This window comes from Vigna umbellata, chromosome 1 (genome assembly GCF_029865625.1).
Source record: "Vigna umbellata cultivar VRB3 chromosome 1, Vumbellata_1.0, whole genome shotgun sequence".
Taxonomy (NCBI): Eukaryota; Viridiplantae; Streptophyta; class Magnoliopsida; order Fabales; family Fabaceae; genus Vigna; species Vigna umbellata.
This window is the reverse complement of record NC_142165.1, coordinates 70,627,040-70,647,979: the sequence shown is the minus strand read 5'-3', so window position 1 is coordinate 70,647,979 and position 20,940 is coordinate 70,627,040. Positions and strand designations below refer to the sequence as shown.

Genomic DNA, 20,940 nt, shown 5'->3' with positions numbered 1-20,940 from the left:
TTTCTCCCTATTGTATAGAATCAGACGAGGCCAGCAAACCAACACATTATATTTATTACACCTAGAATCAACAAGAATCTAGATATAACAATATGTTATTCTTACAACAAGTAAATGTGTTAAATAATATTCTACCTTTGTATTATGTATTTTGCAAAAGTTATCCATAAATACTTAATGGACTTATCGAAAATTGGTGTAGGATTCTTTAATTTATACACAAAGACAATAATTTCAATTAATATATAAAAAGAAAAAGTTGCAAAATATTTGATTCAATGCAATTATTACCATTTCCTTACTAATTGTAATACAAACACAAACAATGGTTCTCATCTATTGCATTACATAGTAACCACACTCATAGGAGTCGTTTGTTTATGACACTACATTATATCAATAAAATTATAAATAATTGAGGAAGAAAAGGAATCAAACAATTATAAATATATGACTAAAATACTAAATATGGAGGGACAACCGTACAAGCTTTTTTTTTCTTTTGCAGTTAATTTCTCTACCAACATGCTATGTCCAACAATTGAACAATGAAAAATGGAATGTCTTAAAATAGCCTTAAAAAACAAAGAAAGTTTATGATATTGAGGTTCTTACAAATCTATTTCAAGTCTAAGATGGTTCGGAGGACACTTGTGCAAGGAGCAAAGCTAGACAAAAATATGTTGTCTTTTAGAAAAACCACAAGTAGTTACCAATAACGTTGTTCGATGCTACAAAACAATCAATTTTTCCAACAAGTATATTGGGTAGTTTGTAGTACAATCCACACCGATATTTGACAGAACACACAACTTTCTCTTTTAGCTTGACTTTGAATCAAAGAGTAAAGAGACACATAAAATATAGGAAGCATAACTTGATGTACAAAAACAAAGTTATATTAAAAACAAAGCTTTTTTTCCTTTGCAGTTAATTTCTCTACCAACATGCTATGTCCAACAATTGAACTATGAAAAACGAAATGTCTTAAGATAGCCTTCAAAAACAAAGAAAGTTTATGATATTGAGGTTCTTACAAATCTATTTCAAGTCTAAGATGGTTGGAAGGAGACTTGTACAAGGAGCAAAGCTAGAAAAAAAATGTTATCTTTCAAAAAAACCACAAGTAGCTACCAATAACGTTGTTCGATGCTACAAAACAATCAATTTTTCCAACAAGTATATTGGCTAGTTTGTAGTACAACAAGTGTTGAATCCACAACAATATTTGACAAAACACACAACGTTCTTTTCTAGCTTGACTTTGAATCAAAGAGTAAAGAGACACATAAAATATAGGAAGCATAATTGATGTACAAAAACAAAGCTATATTAGAAATATGACATTGTAAAACAATATGGAGTTAAAAAGTATTGACTTCAAGATGATAAAGATGTACTAAAGCTGGATTTCACCACTTTGTACATCTCTTATAAATGTTCAGTTATTAGTTATAAAGATGCAATAAATCATATCTTGGGAGTTCTCTTTCAAATGTAACTCTAGGTTAATTCCTAGCACCTAGAGTCTAAGATCACCAAACTTCAATATGATTCCTCAATGACTGCTTGAATGAATTACTTGCATTAAGATGAGAACTCTATAATTAGTTAGAGCCTTAGATATATCTCTAACACATAAAAATAAGAGGAGAATTAGTTGGACCATAACTTAAAACCAGTTCTTACTCAATCCCAAGCTAGTGAAATAAAATGAGTGATCAGTTCATCCAACAACAAGCATAAATTAATTCACAAACATGTAATAAAAGCATACTTTCATAAAAAAAAAATAGTACCAATACAAGAAAGTTTCAATGGGTTACATCTTTGCTTCACCACTTTAGGATATTTAGCTCCTCATAATGGATGAAAAAAGTGAAATATAAGGAAGAGTATCATCTCCAAAACCTCTAATCATTTTCTCAGCAATCCCTTGAATCTAACCCAAGCTTGGCTCAAGGTTTCATCAACCTTGCTGAAAAAAGAAATTTCTTACTTCCCTTTGTTGACTTTTGATTGAGGGAAGTCCTTGTTGAGGAACCTAGCAATCATATCTTCCCACACGGTTAAGTTATTCTCAGGAAAAGATTTCAACAACACTTTAGCATTATCGCCAAATGAGAAAGGAAAAAGACTGAGCTTAATAGCCTCATCAGGTACTTGATGAATCTTCATAGTATTGCATATCTCAAGGAATGTGACCAAATGAGTATAAGGATTCTCATGAGATAAGCCACGAGGGAGCTATATCTAGCAAAACATGTCTCACATATGTGTTTTTGATGATGAACAAAAGAAATGTTTTATGGTTTCTTGCACAATAAATGACATAACAATTGCTTGATCATTATTGTGTTTGTGCTTGAAATGCTTGGTATATGTATTCATTGATTGTAAATGAATCAATTGTTTAAACATATTGCACTTTGTATATTTGGAAGAAACAATCAATTAAACTACGTATATAATTTGTTAAATACCTTCATATTTCAGTATATGCTTAACATGGGCAAAATAACTGTGTAATAATTTATTACATTAGTTGTATAATCGATTAAAACATGTTGCTATGCCAACATGGGTTTTATGAGTGCATTGATGTTTTTGGAATGAAAAATGATTTGATAATTTGCTTAAGTATGGAACTTAACCAAAAACATAAGTTTCATAATTGATTAAAATGTTTATCTTGTGAAAATCATTTTCATTAAAAGCCAAAACTTCCTATAACGGTCATATTAATTAGTTGTTGGCTTGTATGATATGCTTAATTGATTGCATCCGTTGTTTAATCTGTTAAATATGATACAACTGTAAAACTGTTAAAGTAGACGGAAAAGCTTAACAGATTACATTATTTGCGTAATCGATTAGATTGCGTCAGGATTTCAAAATCCTATAAATAGACGTCTTGCGTGCTATTTCAATACAATTCTATGAACATTCACTTTCATAACTAACTTGTTTGTTGAGTATTGATTGCAGGAGCTTCTTAGAAAAACTCTTGAAGAATCAAATATCTCATTTGGGTTAAATATTCTTGTAAGAAAACTATGCTAAAATATTGTTGATCATATCTACACTTCTGGTATATTCTGTGAAGATCAGTATCTACATTGCAATTAAAAGGATTGTGTTCCTGTTGTTGTTGGTCAGGAAGAGAATCATAGTGTTCTGCATTGAGAGTTGGGATTTCTCTCAAGGTGTACAGAAAATTGGGATAACTTTCTGGGTTTGTGAGATTGTGAGGTGTTCACATCTTGTACTGTAAGTGATATTGAGTGGATAAGGAGTGTGCATTGAGAGGAGATATCTCTGTATTTTTGCTTGTATACTCTATCATTATAGTAGAATCCCTTTAACTAAGGTTGTTGAATGAAGACTGGATGTAGGTTTGGCACAACCAGTATAAATTGCTTGTGTTTATCTTTCTTTATCCTTTCTCTTTCATTGTTGATTCCTTATATTTGTTTATTGATTTCAAGAAACATAAAGAACTCGTCAAGTTTTTGAAAGGATCAATTTTTAAAGGGCTAATCAATTTCACCCTCTCCCTCCCAATAAGAAGAACCCCCTCCCTCCCCAATAAGAAGAAGAAGAGATGACAAAGATGAAGAAGAAAGATATGACAAAGATGAAGAAAAAGAAGATGAAAGAATAGGAGAAGAAATTGTAGTGTTGTCATAAAGAAGAACAAATAAAGACCACTATGCAACTTTTGCGAATTTTAGGTCTTAATTATTAGTAAAATCGGAACATAATCAATAGGCTTCTGTTTTAAAAATAATTAAGACTTAAAACTCTATCCTTAATGACAAACTTAAAATTTTTATAAACACTTAGTTTTTGGTTATTCAAAACTTGAAACATATATATTTATTTTTCAGATTTTTCATCTAGATGAAATTTTAAAATTTTAGCAAATCTTTAAGTCTTAGTTTTTAAAACATCGAAACATAAAAATTGATAGATTTCAATTTTGTCAAGAACATACGGCTTATAAGTTCTAAAATTTTTAAAATTGTTATCACATTTTTATATATTTCCCTTATTCTAAAATCAAAACATATAAAATAATTTTAAAAGTAAAACCGACACTATTATGACCATAAACATCTATTTGATTTGATTATTTTTTTAATGAAACAATTGAATTTACTTATAATCAAATTAGATAGATAAATGATTTCTTACGGTCCATAAAAAGATTGAAGTCGTGGATGATAAATTAACCGAAAGAGGAATGTAAACACTTTTTGCATTCTCAAAGTCCTCTACAATATTCGAAATATTATTTTTTTTTTAGTATTACGTAGAAGTGTAGCATATACCAGCAATTTTATCACATGGAGACATCCAAGATTTAAGAGGAAGCAAGCATTCTAATTTACTTTCTTGCAGACGAAAAATTCTACTTCCCAATCTCGAGATATCTATCATTTGAGCTTATTTTCATTTTTCGATGAAAATTTATTTAAAATTTTAGTCAAACAAAAATAAATATAAAACGAAATTTTTCATCCAAACAAATAATTTTAAAAAGATAATCTGTGTGTAAAGAAGTACAAGATAGTTATATAAAATACGAAATTTTGAACAAAATATATTGACATTCATTTTTAAAATTACTTAATTTTCATAATAATAACATAACACATAATATATATATATATATATATATATATATATATATATATATATATATATATATAATGAGTTTTCTGATTTTACATTAAAAATGCTTTGCATTAATTAAAATAATGTCTGTTCGATAAGCATTAGAAATAAATTTAAAAAAATTTGCTTAAAGTTCTAAATGAACTAAAATCCACTTAAAATGTTTACTCACTGATTTAAAACAATAATAAGTTCAAAATTTATAAGAATAATATAAAGTAAAAGGAACTATGAATTAAGATTCAAGATAATAAAAGATAACAATATAAGAAAATTGAATATAAACTATAACAAAGTTTTACTGAGAAAACATTGAAATTTTAAATAATTGATAGGAAAAAGTTATGAATGGACACTACCTAGTATTTCTCATTTAGAATTACAAAAATATGTGTACATCTTTTTCCTTTGTCACCCTTGAAAAATTACATTAATGGCTCAATAAAATTTTGATGAGAGGTTTCTATATCATCTGACCAATTTCACTGTTTAGTATTAACAGGTTATAGTTAATCTAGTATTTAAAACTGTCTTCTGTTTTAGTTTTAAAGCAAACGAAGTAATAAAAAGGTTGTGATTATTTTTGTAATTTTCGAAAACTTATAGGTTTTGGTTATTAAAAAATTTTAACCTATAGTCTTTAGGCTATACGTTTTTGAAAAATCGAGAGTTAAATCTTCATTAAAATTTTAAAATTATTTTTAAGTACAAAGTTAATCAAAACCATATTTTGGTTAATGAAAATTGAAACCTAAATATTCATTAAAATTTTAAAATTGTTACTGAGAGAAAAAACTTAGGTTTTAATTATTTACAAAATCGAAGTCTATTACATTTTAGATTTCGGTTTTTTTAATAGTCAAAGCTTAAAAAGCTGGCTAGAGTTAATTTTCATGAAAGTTGTAAAGGTAGCAAATTCAATTCTTCATTTTTGTGAAAGCCTTCACTACGAAAACACCATTGAATGTCATAGCCTTCATTTTTGTCGTTGAAGAAATTCTTGAGGACCTCCACTGCTAGTTGTCATCCACTCTTTGTCACTCCTCTCTTTGTCGATGAGTGATTCTTTCATATATATTTTTTTTTGCATTTCTTTTTGATTTTGCGTGTTGCTTGGTTTGTTGTGGGTTAAGTTTAGGTTCAAATATATAATCCCGTTGATTAGAAACTTTGTGCTTAACCTTCTAATGCTTAATCATAAAAGGATTTTAATCCAATGACTTCCATATGTTTATTCTATTGGTGCCTCTTTGTCCAAGGATGCTTTGTATTCTAATTATTTATATTTGGTCTTCTAATACCCACTTTTGGGGTTTAATATTTAATATAGTGCATACTTATCAAGGCTTGCTTTCTCTTTTGTATGCTTTGTTTGCCCACAATACACTACTCTATTTTTAAGTTTACATGTTATTTATGTTCAGACTTAAATTGTTTTCCATGTAACAACAGTCGTATTAAGAGGAAAATCCTAAACCCAAGCAGATTTCGTTATCTATGAGCGATCCTCTTGTTGTATTACATTAGCTTGAAATTGATTTTGGAAAAGATGAAAATCATATCAAAACTTTGAAATACCTCATATTTACTATTCATGAGGTATATCCATGTGACAAATGTCTTTATTTTGAAGTTTAACTAGATATTGTTCATCGCAAAGACCATCTAGGATAACTTGTCAAATGATATCTTACTAAGCACTATCGTAAACACTATAGTAAAAGGTTTATTGTTTAGATCTAATGGGTCTAATCATCAGACAAATAGTCCTTTTGTTTGTTGTGTAGTTGTAAGACCTGAGAAAAAAATTTAGTAAATAGGGAATTAATTTGTTTTGAGATTTGAATATTATTATTTGAAAATTGGTGTGAAGGTTTAAGTGTTTCTTAGAATTATAATTGTTATGCTAATTATTTCATGTTATTATTAATAAAGTGCAATACATGATTGATATGTGATAATTGGATGATTTGTGTGTGTGTGATATTATCAATGTGATATGTTGACTTGTTAATGGAAAGATGGTTTAGAATTGAATGGGTGTGGGTTCAATTCGAGGGAGAAAGAGGGTTAAGGGAAACTTTTGTTTTATTTATGTTTTGCTTATGGACAAAATGGTCTTTTACCTTTATTTAATTGGTGTAAAAATTAAATAAGGGGTGTAGGAAGTAAAAGTTTGTAAATAAAATAAAATAAAATAAAAGATAGATAGTGGAATGTGAGATAGAAGAAGAATAGATATTTAGATAGATTTGTTTTTTAAAATATATTATTTTAAGTGAAGAGATATTAGAGATAAAGTTGGGTGGATTTATAAATATTAAGATAAAGAGAGAGGGGTGGTATTTGTGTTTTAGAAACCCTAGAAACTCTAAATCAAAGAGAGAAGCATAGGAGAGAGAGGTTTGGGAGAGAAGAGAAAGAGCAACAGAAACCCTTAGTGCAAAGGAAGATTAGTGGTGTTTTGAAGTATAGATAAAGCCCTAGTATTGACAAAGATATGAGGAGGCTTACCTTTGTTTGTTGTATGTTATGAATTCTTGACTGTCTTGTATGGAAATCCTTGTTTTGATACCTCTGGATATGATTATGATTTTCTGTTGTTATTGTTGGGCAAGGGTTGATGTATGCATGATGATAGGGTTTATATCATGTTTGTGTTGGGTTTTCCTTATGAAAGTATGTATTTTTTTTGTTGGGTTATCCCATGATAATATGTATTGATGATAAGGGAGGACAAAGGTATGGTGGCTGGGGTTTTTACCACACAAATTTATGTTGTAAAGAGTGGTATGATGATCATATTCATTATGTTAGGTTTGTTTGGGTTGTAATATGCATAATGATGGGTTTTTGATGATTCAAGTGATGTAATGTATGTATTAGGGTCTGTTCATAAGGGTATGTGAGGCTTGAATGCAGACATGATGAATTGGGTATGTTCCCTCATGATTTAGGGTTAATGTATGTGTGTTTTGAACACTTGAATTCTGCCTGTGATGTGTTTCGATTCGGCAATAATCTATTATCATTAGTTATAATCAATTATTTGCGCATTGGTTTTGAGTGTGGTTTCAGAAATAATCAATTATCCTTTCATATGTGATGAATCTAGAAATTTGATGTGTCAGAACCACTAAGATAATAGATTATCTTAAGTGATAATCAATTATCACAGGGTATTTTGTGTAAATGTGAATGTTTCAAAAATAATCGATTATCACTTATGATAATCGATTATCCCAGCATATTTTTTTGGAAAAGTACGTTTTGATAAAGAATGGACATGAATCAAGCTCGAGGAGCTACAAAACGTGAAGATAATGAGATTAGTGGTTATGTTTAGGGTCAAGTTTGACTTATGGTTGAGGTTGGAAGATGAGTGAGTGTTGGCGTGTACTTGAGTATGTGGTTGATGAGCATGAGTGTGGATGATAAGTCTACTAGCTGTACCTAGTAAATACTGGTTCTATCTGCGGATAGGTGTTTCCTTTTGCCTTACGTGCATGGGAAGGGTTGTTCGGGTATTGAACCTTCCTTGTGTGGGGATGATGGTGTTTTCCTTGTCCTTGTATGGCAGGATTACATGTTTCTTAGCTGGATTGCGGGACTACTTGGGTATCTATAGGGAAACTATAGATTGGTCTGTAGGAATAGCTACAGGCGGGTGAGGTAGGGTACAGGAGTGAGATTGACTCTTTCCACTATGGTGTTTATGCTTTGGTGATGCTCATGGTGTTATTCATGATAGGGATAGTAATGATGGTGGTGAATCTATGATGATGATCATGGGATTGAGATGCTCCAGGTGATACCATATTGATAGTGGTGTTACTATAATGGTTATAGTAGGTAGTTAGCATAGATGTTAATTAGTGGATAGACCAAGGGTCTATGTGTGAGATCTTATTAATGACGTTAAGGGTTAAGGATCGAAGATTGAGGATCGAGGATAATCCATTGAAGTTCAATGGGAAGGCTACTCTTAATGAGACAAATGACTAGATATGCAACAATGAAAAGATCTTTGGAGTGATTGATTGTACTGAGGAACAGAAGTTGATGTTCTCTACATTCATGTTAGTTTGGGAGGCAGAGTATTGGTGGAGGAGCACAAAGTTATTTATGACTGCTCAAGGAGAGAAGATCAACTGGATGACTTTTAGGGAGAAATTCTTGGAGTGTTATTTTCTTACAAGTTCTAAATATGAAAGTGAAGTAGAGTTTTTGACGCTACAACAAGGAAGCAGGATTGTGCATGAATATGTGGCACGTTTTGTGTACATCTCTAGATTCTATACTCAGACCATGAGCGAGGATTGAAAGTGCAGAAAGTTTGAGAGGAGCTTGCGTCCTAGTTTGATGAGATTCATAGTACATCTGGAAGGATAAGATGGATGATGATGCTTTGACAATTAACAAATATCACATTTGAAAGGCTCAGCAAACTTTGTAGTGAACAAATAAGGGAACGAAAATTTTACAAGGTTAAAAGGGGGGGTGCCTAAGTATTTTATAATGAATCCATATTAGGGAGTTTGCTCATGTTTCTGATGTTACTTGTTCATATACAACTAGAGTACGTTCATAAAGTGCAGCATCATGAGTCATGGATCATTGGGTAAGTAAACATTGTTCTTCTCGAAGAAGTTCACCAACACATGCATCCAAAAGATGGAAAAGGACTCTTATTCAACAGAGCACTTTTGATAGCCTCAAACTCATAATGAAGTTTCATGAGAAATTGGTTGTGCTTACTAGTGTTTTAAACTTCTTGAACAACGGAGAGTGAAATTTGGGAAACAACAACATATAAAATGGAAAAGTGTTTTGAATTGAAATGACAAATTAACTTGGTTGCAATTGGCTATTTGTCATTCTAATTGAAAACGCTTGGTCATATTGTCTTAGTTGTAAATGTGCTTCAAATAATCCAACATTTGTTGAGTAGTAGTAAAGAGCATAAATTATGGATCATTTGGGGATCAATAGTGCTGAGGATTCAAGAAATAATTTAAGCATTTTTTACCTCCTATGTAGTGTAGGCAACATCCTTGGGTGGTGGCGTTATCCCATCCAAGTGACCCTATAAACCTTTTCCTTTGACATACATCTTGAATTGAAATTCCCAAGTAGAATAATTCTTGCAGTTGAAGCGAACACAAAAATTGTTTTTCTAGGATAGTCATGGTGGTCTTCAAAAGAATGTGAAACAACATTGTTGGAACACAAAGCAATAAGAAGCCTGAAACCACGAACAAAACCACAATAAAGAAGGGGGCTCGGAACCACGAACAGAATGACGAACAAGAACCAAGAACCAAGAACCAGGATCATGAACAAAAATGATTGGGGAGGTCACACAAGGCACGAAACCAGAAACAAGAACTACGAAACTAGGAAAGCCTCAAGTAAGAAAAAGAAAACAAGGTGGGTCATGCTTAGGCTGATACCATGACATGAAAAAAATGGCTTGATACCTTTCAGTATTGTTATTCCTACTATAAATAATGTTAAAGATATTTACAATAATTATTACTCATAATTACAAAATATCTTATGATTTGAAATTAAGGACAACAAACCAATATATGAATTGTTTAACTTATTCTTAGAAAATTATATCAAAATATTTAAGAAGTGAAATTAATTCCTATGAGTTGCCTAGCTTATTCTTAGGAAATCATATCAAAATATTTAAAAAGACAAATTCCTGATTGACAGTTGGCTTATGATCTTTGTGTTTTGAGTCCTTAGATTATAATAGATACAACACATACTACTCCTTAGTAATTAAAATCATCCTTCTTCTTAGTAATGAAAATCATCTTCCTTCGTGACATGTTTCTAAAATACACAATAAGGAGAGAAAAGTTTATTAAATAATTCAAATATTTGTAAGCTTTTGTAAAGAGATGAGACTATTGGTTAGTTATAGGACATGTAAAACATCATTTAATACAATGGATGATTCTAAATTTACATGCATATGCATATATATATATATATATATATATATATATATATATATATATATATATATATATATGGAATGAGTCATTTAATCAATTGCTCTTGAATCAAGAATCCAAAGACAGAGCCAATAATATTGAATGTATTCTTACCTTTTATGAGTAAGGTTACTGTTATCAAAATGGGTTGTAACTGTGGGTTTGAGCCGGGTTGGGTTTGAAAAAAAATGTAATTTTTTTATGCGAGCTAGTTTTCAACCCGGCTCACTTAGAACCCGACTCACCGGGTTGAACTCGTGGTGAGCCGGGTTGGCTCACCAACCCACCTAATTTAATTTAATTATTTATTATTTTGTGTTTCAATATTATTAGTTAGCCTTTTTTATTATATTGTAGATGGTGATAAAGAATAAGATGTTTCAAGAGAGAAGAAAAATATTATAGATTTATCTATTCCAGACTCTAATATTATAAGGGTTAAATATGTTTTTAGTCCCTGAACTATCAAGCGATTTTGGTTTTAGTCCCTACTCAAAACATTGATGGCATTTAGTCCTTGTAGTATTAAAACATGTAAAAATAGTCCTTAAAAATGGACGGCGTTAACTTTTGGTTGATTTGGCAAACGGCAATGCCACGTCCTTTCCGCCATCTTCAGTGTTCTCTATCTGCCAGATCAAGTCACCAACACATGATGTGAACCCGATTGGAGGTGCTGCCGGAAATACGGGTCGCCACCACATGGACGCTGCCTCAGCCACCACACCGCTGTCCACGGTGTTGCCGGTACTTGCGCCGAAAAAGCCACCGCCCTTCACGGCGGACCACCACCACTTTGCCCCTTCTCCTTCGCGCGAGAGGAAGACGCATTCACCCTCTACAGCGCATCCAACCCATCTAAAAAGACACTAAATCTTGTTTATATAACAGAAGGGGAAATTAACGAAACTGCATGAATCAAACAGAAAATGACAAAGGTGTGTATGTATGTATGAATGAAAATCATTGGATTTGAATAGAAAAAATTGAGTAAAAAGTTGAAATGAAAGATGAATGTTAATTGTGAATGGCAGATGAAGTTCCTTTGTGAGAAGTTGCAATGAACCCTTCTCTCCTCATCTTATCTTCCTTGGATTTTCTGCAGAAAACGGCCCAACTCCTCATATTCATACGAAGAATAGAAGAAGACCAAAACCAAAACATATGAACATATCCACAGTTGTGCCGCTTCTCTGAGAGTTGCCACCAAGTTGACCTTCAACTCTATGTTTATCGGCTTTTAGCAGGTCATCGTCTTCCTCTGATGGTTTACATGTCTTGCTGAGGTTATTGGTTTGAGTGTTTGTCTGTAAGAATACATTTAAAGGTTACATTGAAATTTCCCCTCAAATAAGTATCAGAAAAGTAGTTACTAGCTATTGTTTATTATTTATGGGATCCGCGAGTCTTAATCTTTCCAGTGAAAATGCAAACCAATTAATCCAGTTGCTGAAGGTGAAAGAGAAAACACAAAATTGACACATAACAAATCCGGTGAAGCCTGTACTCCACTCCCGGCGACAGTTGCCCCAACCGGATTCCGATGCCAAACCCCACAGTCTACAGTGCATCCAAGCCATTCACGCCGCACCCAGTTGCCGCCTCTCGGAGGATTTATTGGGTTAGGCATTTCTCTCGGAGGAAGATGAACATAGGGGTTTTCACGATATAAGCAACGTGGCAGATAGAGAACAGTGAAGCTGGCTGAGGACGTGGCATTGCCGTTTGCCAGATCAACCAAAAGTTAACGCCGTCCATTTTTAAGGATTATTTTTACATGTTTTAATACTACAAGGATTAAATGCCATCAATGTTTTGAGTAGGGACTAAAACCAAAATCGCTTGATAGTTCAGGGACTAAAAACATATTTAACCCATATTATAAATGAACAAGTGATACAAAAATTATCAATATTAAAAACTTATTTGTTCGCGTTTTGTACATGTTTTTTGGATTATGCTTGGATTGTATGATATTTTTTTTATTTTGAATTGTATGTGGAGTTTAACATTATTTTACTGTGATGTTTATTTAGATTTGAATTAAAAAAAATGTAATTTTTTTATTTAAAAAAACCTTATAATTAAATGAGCCAGTGAGTCAACCCGTTTAACCCACCAACCCGTGGTGGATCGGACCGGGTTCGAATTTTTTCAGTTCGTTAATAAGTGAGTCGAGTTGGGTTGGCTAACTAAGTGACCAACCCGTGGTGAGCTGAGCCGAGTCGAACCGGATTACCCGTTTTGACAACTCTAAGTAATGTATACTCTTTAGAAGATTAATCATTGATTCAATACTTTTTTTCAAATGATCTAGTTTCTCTTTAAAAGCATTCATAATAAACAATGTAAAACACACAAAAAAAATCAATCCTTACCATTTGATTTGTAAATAAAATCCTCATAATAATGAGTTATCATGTAAAAAAATATAGAGTTTCAATTGAGTCAAAAGAAAATATAAAACCATCTTACTAATTAAGTATTTTATTAAACTCATGATCACCTTCCAAGTTAAATCAAAACCAAATATATGAACCAAAATAAATTAAATGTCTAAATATAAAGATCAAAGACCAAATTATTACTAAACTTTATAATTGATTTGTAAATTAGACTTTAAACTGATATATGACATAACAAACTTTTATCTACTTACTACTATTAGATTTTAATTGATTCTCTAATTAACAATAGAAACTAATAATAAGTTAAAACATTAGTAATTAATTAATGTGAGACCAATTTATATTATAATTCACAAATAAATTATAATATTTTATTAATAATAAATACTATTTAGATATCAATAATTTTTAATTTATATATAGAGTTAAATTTAGTTATTATAATAATTAATTATTTGTTATCTCTAAATTAGTTATTAGTTAATTATTTATTGTAATAACTTTTTAAGAATGGAATGATAATAGTTATACATGGACTAACATCAAATTGTTAAAGTTATGGAGTTCAAAATTGTCCAATTTTAAATGACATGAAATGGAGCCATTAAACCTAAAACAAAAAACAAAAATCACCCTGGACTGGGAAAACCAAAACTGTAATTGATTTTTCGAATCAAACTGTCACACGTAGTATTTTCATGTAAGGATTTCCAGTCTACTATTGAGATTCTGTACGGACAGTGTACTTGAAATTTCTATGAGTGATATCATGTTCGACAAGTACTTATGTCAGTTTTTATTACGTGATATCTTCATTTGAGAATATTTTCTTTAAACATTTTAACATGTGTTATTTGATGTAAAATTAAGTAATAAATAATAATAATAATCATAAATGCTAACCACATAATACAAAAATATTATAAAAAAAATATTATCAAAATATCACCGTCTTCAAAATATATTTTTTAATATATTAAGAAAATCGTTAATATTTTTAAAATATTAAAATTAGTGTAGTTTAAAGATATAATATAGAAAGAATAATATCAAAAGTTCAATCCGAATCCGAATCCACTACCAATATAGTTCATGAAAAAACAAATCGTCCCATTGTCAGGTGAATGTGGTGACTAGTCCACATGATTCTTTGAATCTTAAGAAGTAAAATCAACAAAGATATAAAAAAATAAAGTAGGTAAAAAGTTTTAAATGAAATAATAATTAAAACGAATACTTGAACTATGATATTTTAGATATAGGATATATTAATTATACACAAATAAAAGTTAATATAAAAAGGTAAACAATATATAAATAAAATTAAATAAAAAATTATCTACATGAGCATATTCACTATATAAATATTTTCTGTATTGATGAAAAGTCAATATATTTTGATGATGTAGATACTTGTAAAAGTTTAGAAATATTAACGGATTCTAAGGTGTCTCTTAGTTTGTTTTTTTTTTTTTGTAATTTGATGCTTATATATATATATATATATATATATATATATATATATATATATACACACACACACTACATGCATTAATGTTTATTAGTATATAATAGAATGATTCTTAGTACTCATTTAAAACTTGTTAGAAGACAAGTTAGGCAAAGAATCAAAACTGAATTTGGATTTAAATAGCACTTGAATTGATTAAAGTAGGTATTTATTGATAAATAAAAATTTACTAATATTTGTAAATAATTGATTGTTTAAAAATATTTATTATTCATTTAGATATTAATCGATTATTTTAAAATGTTGATGTAGTGTATCCAAATAGTCAAATTTTATTTAAGTCTATTATAAATATTTACAACAATATAATTGATTTAAGTCTAATAATTGACTAACTATGTTTTTAATTCGTAAATTGGGAACTTCAAAGTATACAGTCAATATTAATTACTTTAAAAAATGCTTCAAAAGTAATTTTTCTATATTATTTTTAGAGTATAATTATTGTGAATCAAATTTTTTTAAAGAAACTATAGATCTTTATAAAGGAGTTTAGAGGGACATATAAAGAAAAAGTGTAGAAAAAAAATTATCTTTCTTATTTCGCATGTTACTTTTTATAATTTATTTTTAAGATTGTTTACTTGAGTAATATTCTCAAGTGGTCAATATTAAGAAGTTGTGTTTGAAGAATACAAGTATTTGATAGTGAAAATCCAAACCCTGATTGTTTGGATAATTAAATGTAAGTTGCAACAAGTATCAAATCTTGTATAATTTTTTCTTCAATTTTTGTTTATTTTTTATGTTGATATTTAAAAATAAAATATATCATATATATATATATATATATATATATATATATATATATATATATAGAGAGAGAGAGAGAGAGAGAGAGAGAGAGAGAGAGAGAGAGAGAGAGAGAGACAATTACACAGGCCATATGCAGACGATATGTGATCCATATTAAGAAAATAGTAATTGCAATTAAATAAATTTTGTCATTATTTTATATCAAATCACATAAACATATTTTTTTAATTATAAATAGATATTTACATTTTTTATTACTTCTAAATAAGCATTTATTCTTATAGGGTTTTTAATAAATACGCTCGTATTCTTTATATTAATCACCTGTTTTATTTCACTTATAAAAAATATTTTTTTATTATAAATAATTATTTAATTATTTAATTTTATTTTTCATACAAAGTTTTAAACTAATAAATATTTTTAATTAAAATAACGAAAATGATGTCCTTTTTTATTGAAAGAACAACGTATCCTTTATTGTAACACAAAGAACAGAAACATAAGAAAAATGTAGATCGTTTCTTAAAAATATAATAAATGTGAATATCTATTTAAAAATTATAAATAATATATATGTTGTTTTATTGAAAAGTACGATAAAAGTGAATATTTATTCTAAAATTAGAGAATATCATTTAATACAATTTTGAAGAAGTTATAGTAACAATTTGAAGCACTTGTAACGCCGCAAATTAAAAGATGACTTAGCGTTTTGGTATATCGACGTAACTTAAGTATATACTAAACTATATTTGTTACGTATTTTCTATATTTTTTAAAGTAAAATTGAGTTTTCACGTGATAATGTACATAATGAAAAGTTCGTATTATAAGTATCTAAAATAAAACTTTGATTCTAATTCAAACAAGATAAAGCAACACCACAGCTATTATCTATAGAACCAAATAAATATAAAATATTTTCAAATAATGATTTCAATTACCTTCTTTATTTGAGGAAACAATTGCGTGATTTAATGAATGACTAAAATATTACCCGTAATAAAGAATATTTTGGGAATAAAATAATGATGGCGTGGATATTGGAGATTAGTTTTTGCAAATTTAAAAAGAAAAATAGTATTATTCGTTGAAAAAGAAAAATCATAATTACAGGTAAAGGTATTTTAACAGAAAATATTGAAATATAGTTCTTACCAAAAAGAGGAATTTGCAGCCATTATCTCCTCTGTGAAAGAGAGTAGTGGAGAAGACGTTCATTGAATCAATTTAATTTGTTTTATGGTGAGGGAATAGTGGAGGAGAACACATGCATGTATTCCTTCTTTTCTCTTATTCTCTCTTCTGCAGCATTCTCTTCTCCACAAAATTCACACCTTTAGCAATCTTCTACCCTAATGGATTCATCATCACCAGAACAACCCCGTAAGAGGAAACACAAGCTGCCGCAAAAATCAATTTTTCTATACTTCTCCTTCTTCCTCTTCATCTTCTTCTTCTGCTCTTCACACCACTCCTTTTACTCTCACCCCTCCCTTCCTTCATCCACTCTCACCCTCCCCACACCCCTCCACGTCCACCACCGTATTCTCTTCCCCGATCACCTCCTTCTCACGCTCTCCAACACCAAAACCATCCCTTCTCACCTACTCCACTGCGTCTACTTCCTCAACGCCTCACCCAATCCGCTTCTGCTCCCCCTTCTCTCCACCGACCGCTACGATCAATTCCGCTCCATAGCGCGCTGTCCGCTTCCCCCTATAAATTTCTCCGCCGTCGATTTGACATGGCGCGGCATGGACCACCACCTCCCGCCGAGAGCCACGCCTCACAATTGGGAGAAGTTAGTGTACGAGGCCCTTCTCGACAACGACACCGTGGTGGTGTTCGCCAAAGGGCTAAACCTCCGTCCCCACAGGGTTTCCGACGCGACCTTGTTCCGGTGCCACTTCGGGCTTCCAAACGGCGCGTTTTTGTTAACCACGAACGCGGTCTCGGCGGCTCAGGAAGTCGTGCGGTGCGCGTTGCCGCAGAGTATTCGGAACAGCCCCGAGAAGGGTCGAGGAATAAGCGTGAGCGTGAGTCACGTGCGGGGCAAGGGTGTCATACCCTCCGTGGCGAGAATAGGCGGGTGTGAGAAAACGGGCGGAGTGAAGGAGAAGATGTTGGAACTGTGCGCGTGCACGATGGTGTGGAACCAGGCACGTGCGATGCGCGAGTGGGTTATGTACCACGCGTGGCTGGGCGTGGAGCGGTGGTTCATTTACGACAACAACAGTGACGATGAGATCGATGAGGTGGTAAGAGAGCTTGAGGAAAAAGGTTACGATATCAGCAGAGTGACATGGCCTTGGGTTAAAAGCCAAGAAGCAGGGTTTTCTCATTGTGTGGTGAGGGCGAAAGAGCAATGCAAGTGGGTGGGGTTCTTCGACGTGGATGAGTTTTTCTACTTGAAGGATATGCGACGGAATGGTCTGAGATCAATGGTGGGAAATTTCTCGTCTTGGAAGTCGGTTGCGGAGATTAGGACAGGGTGTCATAATTTCGGTCCTTCAGGATTAACGGCGCACCCTAACAGAGGAGTGGGAGTAGGGTACACCTGCCGGCTTAGGACTCCCGAAAGGCACAAGTCAATTGTACGGCCTGATTTGGTCGATGTTAGTCTTCTGAATGTGGTGCATCATTTTGAGGTGAGGGAAGGGTTTGAAGCCATAAACGTTCCTCTGTCTGTTGCGGTTATAAATCACTATAAGTACCAAGTGTGGGAGACGTTTAAGGCTAAGTTCTTGAGAAGGGTTGCTACGTATGTGGTGGATTGGAAGGAGGAAGTGAACATTGGATCGAAGGACAGAGTCCCTGGACTCGGAACCCAACCAATTGAACCAGGTGATTGGGGGTTCAGATTTTGTGAGGTTTGGGACACTCGTCTCAGGGACTTTTTACTCTCTAATTTTTCTCATCCCCAAACAGGATTCTTGCCCTGGGAAACCCCTTCTCCGTAGTCTCTACACATATTTTCTTCTTACTTAATTATTGTTACAGGATCATGACACGTGGAATATAAGATTAGATTAGTGGATAACCACTTTGTGAACTCCATCTCCTGGATGCAGCATACAAAAACTATAAAAAGATTAGTTTGGTATAGGATGAGGAATTCAATTATACCATAGACACTCAGCTATTGTACTTTTGTAATCTCATGTTTATTGGAATCACTGGAATTTTTTAAATGAATTTATAGATATGAAATACGCTCACGGAGCTTATAAAACCTGACTTGTACATATTCTCATATATGAAGCAGCCTTGTAGGAATTGTACGGCTATGGTTGTGTATATATAAAGGAAAAAGGAGGATTGATGTTTTCATACATACATATTTTTTATATTTATTTCATATTATTTATTTTATTTTATTTCTAAAAGAATATAAAAATTCATTCTTTTATTATTGAATAAAAAAAATTAATTATTTTATGTTGTTAACATTTTTTTTATTGTATTGTAAATAGAAATTTAAAAAAATATATTTTAATATAATAAAATATTATAAATTTATTCATTTAAATTTTAATCTGTTAAATAGATAAGAGACACAAAAGTTATTGATATTAGTTTTTAGAGTTTATTTTTGGATTATATTTGTTATATGTAATGTTTTTTTTAATTATCTTTTGAAATTTAATATTATTTTAAAGTGAAATTTATTTAAATTTAAATTAATTTTTTTTTTATTTTAAAAATATATAATTAAATAAACAAATAAGTTAATCCATTTAATCACCAATGGACTAGATGGCATTCCATTTTTTTTACTAGCTAATCAATATTATTTTATTTTATTTTCAATTTTAAACATATTCAGCATGTCTTTCCGTAGCGTCAGATGATGTATGTCTATTTGGAAGACGTGTCTGTGAGGGACCTACAAATTGGCCCTTGGAAACGAAAAGGCTACTCAGTGCTAACCTTACATTGCAGCAGTCGTGGTATACGAATACTCTAACTTTTTGTGAAATTATACTTTGTTTTTATTTTAAATTTTAATATAATCTATTTATTAAATTTTAAAAATAAATTAATGTAATTCTTTTATTTAGTGGTATTAATATTTTTTTAAAATAATATAGTTGATGTTCGATATATTTATATTATTTGATATAAAATACTAATTGTATGGTAAGATATATGATTCGATCTACTGACAACCCAAACGATCATCAAGGATAAAATAACGAGTTGTCATCTTAATGATTGAAGATAATTGTGTCCTCTCCTTTGAGTGAGTTAATTTAGACAGGAAATACGCTCTCGCATTTTGCTCCCTAGGTACATGAATAATGCTGACATCGACAAAATCTTTGAGGAGGGCGCTCGCTTTGTGAAAATAGCATAATAATCGACTGTCTTTTACCTGGTAGGTTCCGCTCATATGTCCGACCACCAATTGTGAATTCATCCTGCACTCTAACCGAACGACCGTTAACTCTTTGGTCAAGGTTAAACAAATGCATAAAAAACTTATATTTTAATGTTCTATTTAAGTTGTTGGATATCTCATGACAATATTTTAAAGTATAGATACTAGAAGGTAAAAGTATATTAAAATTTGAAAAACAAAAATTACCCTTTATTTTATTTTTCATCATTTCAATGGTAATACTTTTAAAAGTTTGAAAAATACAGATCTAAATGACAATGAAATACTTTAATGCAGCGTAGCATCTCTTATCATTAGAGCAAATATTAGAACTGTCCCTTTACTCAAGATTTGAACTTTCAAAAGCAATTAATATATAGACAACAACATCCTAACCAAATTGTTAACATTACAGCTTCCTATAGTTTATATATGATATTTTAACATTTATTATTTTTTAATTTAATTTTATTCTTAAAAATACATTTTTTAATTTTTAAAAAATAGTTAAAATATCTTCTATCACTCTCCGAATTTGAAACCGTTGAGATGGAAGTGTACATTACACCTGAAAGGGATGTGGTAGAAGGTAATGTAATGTAAATTGTAATATCAATTATAGCGTATAATTATATTTTACTCAGTGAAAACAAAAAAATTTAAGCCGCAAATTAGCGGCAAGAACCACACAATCATCAGAATGGTGAAGAATACGATGACTCACTTTGTTTGAGCTAGAAACGTGTGATGATGCCAAATAAGATCACATTTTGTTTGGTTCATGGTTACGCAAGGTTTTTCATGTGCTTTTATGGATCTTTTCATTATAAAATAAAAAATGAAAAATATATGGTGTGAGGTTAACACGTCCCTGACGAGTGAGGTGAGAAGATTGATATCTGTAACAATGTTTCAGAAAATCAAATGTTGATAAGTCAGAATCAGAGTCATTTCTCAAATGGTCACAAATTTTTCTGTGCTTGTTAATAGCTCCTTCATTTTTTCCCTAACGCCCACCACATCAATTCTGCAATAAAGAAAACCAATAAACAGAATTTTGTTGGGAAGAGAAGGGAATATAAGTTGTATGTGATAAAACGTAATCTCACCCTTCATTTCCGTAATCACGCATTAAGCCCATAAATTGTCCAAACTTTTTCTTCTCAT

At 31.1% G+C, this 20,940-nt stretch overlaps 1 pseudogene; it reads left to right on the top strand.

Annotated features, from left to right (window-relative positions):
* Positions 1 to 16,420: 16,420 nt before the first annotated feature.
* Positions 16,421 to 18,724, top strand: LOC124837113 (glycosyltransferase family 92 protein RCOM_0530710 pseudogene; annotated as a pseudogene).
* The last annotated feature ends 2,216 nt before the right edge of the window (positions 18,725 to 20,940 follow it).